Raw genomic sequence first — 3,700 nt, forward strand, 5'->3', positions numbered from 1 at the left:
ATTCAAAGTGCATGAGGTCTCCAAGTCCAACACTATCAGTCAGCGGTGATAGCCAACATTGTTTTAGATTGGAACTCGGAGACAGGTGGCAATTGTGGTTATCTGTTCGCTATTCTGGTAGATGTCCTCAACGTGGCGCCCAGCGATTACCGACGTGCCCCAGCAAACCCGGTGCGATTTTGTAACAAATGTCTCATTTTCTCGCACACCACACTCTAAAAACAGAGCTTCACTGCATAGCACGCTCTGCGTCATAACATTGCCGCGGATGAAAGGGTTGTCGCTTCTGATTCGAGGACAAAGGGGGCATACGCTTTTTTTGTGTCAATCTTGAGGTAATCTTGCATTTCATTTAATTCTCTTCATTATCTTTAATTGCGTTTACTTGCTATAATTACTCTCAATTTCCCTTTAATTGATGTTAATTACTTTTAATTATATCCGGTAACCTGCGGTTACCTTGGTTTTAGCTACCTCTAATTGCTCTTACCTTATACTCTTAGAAACTCCTTACCTTTAACAACTTCAATTTCAAATGATGTACCTCAATTTACATTTTCCCTCTTATATCCCCTTTACATGTCCACTTATACCTCTGCCTTGGTAGAGGTAGAGGTACACCATCTCACACCTTCTTCACCACACATCTTCACCATCATACCACACACACACATACATATACATACAACCTTTCCATTTTAACACTCCTAATGCTAATACATGAAAAACACATGGAGGATGGAGGGTGGAGGTGCGTACAGTGTGTCTGAGTCCGTCGGGGAGTACAAAGGGCTAGAGGGGTCGTTAGGCAGGACCCACCTCCTGCAGAAAGAGAACAAGGTTTCTTGTTTTAGCGGAACGTTCGCCATAAGAACCCCCGGGGTAGAGGATATGTCCGCTAGCGTGCCAGAGCTGGAGTGAAGGAGATGTGCTTCGCGCGCAGAATGGTATGCTCGGCAGTCTCGCAGGATGTGCTCGATTGTTTCAGGTTGTTGACAGTGACCGCAGCAGGCGTCACCCCTAGAGCCGATCTTGAATAGTCCAGAGTTGGTGAACACAGACCCAGTTGCGTATCCGAGGCGTATGCCTCGAGGGAGGTTTTTTTATGGGAAGAAGGGGGCGATGATGGCGTATGATGACCCGAATCCCAGGGTGGCGTAGTTCAACAAGCAGCTGAACGGCCATTTCCCTGTGGGTGTCGTCCGGACTTGGTAAACAAGGGCGGCAGCTCACCAGGTGTCCCGAGGACGCTAGCTGATCCGCGCTTTCGTTGCCGCCGATACGGATGTGGGACAGAATCCATCTTAGGACAGAACTTCACAGCATCGCACGCTGCTTCGCAGTGCTAACGCGGAATAAAAAACAAACAGAAACAAGTTGGCCCAGGACGCACATTCCTCCAGGGCATTAGTGGTGACGTTGCCCACCTCTGTGAGGCCGACAACGGCGAGTTCTTTCAGCACCACCACCACCACCACCACCATCTATTTTCTGGAGTACACGTTAAAACAGTACTGGAAGAGCACGTGGTCGTAAAGCTGAATTCATACATGCGTTTTTTGAACGCGTTCCGCGTTCGTGGCCCCGCGAAACGCGGGCTGCTGAGCGTTTCCAGCCACTTTTTGAGAACCACTCCATGCTGCAGCTTTAGAGTGGTGGTGGTGGTGGTGGTGGTGGTGGTGGTGGTGATAGGGCTTGCCGTTGTCGGCCTCACGTATGTGGGCAACGTCACGACTCACGCCCTGAGGGAATGTGCGTCCTGGGCCGCCTTCTAAGGGAACTGTGCCGATATATGTCTGAAAGCGTCTGAGGAAAACCCAGGAAAAACCTCAGACAGCACAGCCGGCACCAGGATTAGAACCCGGGTACCTCCCAGTCTCGACTTGAGACTGGGAGACTGGGAGGAGGAGACAGCTTTAGAGGGCAGAAACGCGAACGCTTTTCACCCGGCCAATCGGAGCGCTCGCAGAGGGGCTCGTTTATCGTCCGGCGGGACTCCCAGCACAACAGTGTGCGTGTTTGGTACGATCGTGTAAGTGAATTACTTCCCACGAAAAGTTGTTTGTTGTCAACGACGACCTGGGAATTTACGCAAATCACAAGAATCGACGAAAATAAATGCGATTTTGTTTGTGACCACGTCCACGTGTGTTCGTCGCCGGCAGGTAAACATGTGTCTCGCTGCTTCTACAGCTCCATTTTCCTATCTGTATTAGCGACTTTAGTAAAAGGGGTTCACGATAACTGTCCCGAAGACATAGGCTGCCAATCGCCTGGTTTCTTTGAAGCGGTTGACATCATTATTAAGCCTGCCCAAGCAGCGCAACATCTTGCCCCAATATTGGACCAATATTGGCAATGCCAGTCCAATGTTGGGCCAACATTGGCAATATTGGCCAGCCCAGTATTGGACCAAGATTGTCAATGCCAGCCCAGCACTGTGCCAATATTGGTAATGCCAGTCCAATATTGGACAAATATTGGCAATACCAGCTCAACATTGGGCCAATATTGGCAATGCCAGTCCAATATTGGGCAAATATTGGCAATATTGGGCCAAGATGTTGTGCTGCTGGGGTGGAATTGATAGCTTTCTTTTTTAGCCTATCGTTATCGTACAGATCTGATGCCGTACTGAACAGACTTTTAGCAAACCGTTGATAACTTGGTTTGCGCCGAACCGTATCAACCGGAACCAATCAGTAGAGGGAAATGCGTTCTGAAGTACGTGATCTACGAAACGTGTTTGAGGGCAGGCAGACATCCCGGCCTAAAAGTGTAGTACCTATTACTTACTAAACTGGGGCTACAGTTTCGATGCCAGCGACTGGTGTGGGTGCTGTGAGCAAACCAGTTGGTCATCAGTTACACAAGGATTCTGTGGTGAACGTCGAGCGTGATTCGCGAAACATGATATCTCGAGGATCGCATGGTGCTGCTCCTGGTAGCCCAACAGAAGCCGACGACGTGGATGCAGATGGATTTAGGCTCGTAAGGCCACGGCGCCGACAGAAAACTTGTGTCGGTATAGCGCTGAATCTTCTAGGGTCGCCGCTGTTCCACGCGTAACAGCCCCCCGAGCACTCTTCGTGTCAAGGCTGGCGCCTTCTACGTCTGTCAGCGACATAAAGTCGCTCTTGGAGCCTATTGTACAGAAGAAGCCCGTACGCTGCACGAAGCTGACTCCGAGGTATGAAGGTTATTCGTCCTACCATATAGTCGTCGACGATGATCTTTTTGAGGCTATAAACAAGCCTGAAGTTTGGCCCATGGAATGCATCTTCCACCAGTTCTTTGACAGGCTTGATATGTCTAGAGTAGCAACGGAAGTCCTCCAACCCGAAGATGATGGATAAGAAAATATTTCCTTACTATCAGAATGCTCGTGGCATTCGCACTAAAATGGATGAGTTCAAGGCGAGCGTCGTCGCAAACGAATTTGACCTCATTTGCATAACTGAAACATGGCTCCAGAAGGGTTTCCTCAGTGGAAATTACTTTCCAACGGATTACGTGGTGCATCGACGTGATAGGGACTATGAGAAAACCGGACAGCGTTTCGGCGGTGGAGTTCTGATCGCAATTAGAGCGAACATGCGAAGTTATAGGAGGCACGACCTTGAGACTTACCCTGAATGTGTCTGGATTGAAGTCCCTTCTGCAGACGGCTACAGCCACCTCGTGGGTAACTACTACTTTC

Source organism: Ornithodoros turicata, chromosome 8 (assembly GCF_037126465.1).
Source record: "Ornithodoros turicata isolate Travis chromosome 8, ASM3712646v1, whole genome shotgun sequence".
Classification (NCBI taxonomy): Eukaryota; Metazoa; Arthropoda; class Arachnida; order Ixodida; family Argasidae; genus Ornithodoros; species Ornithodoros turicata.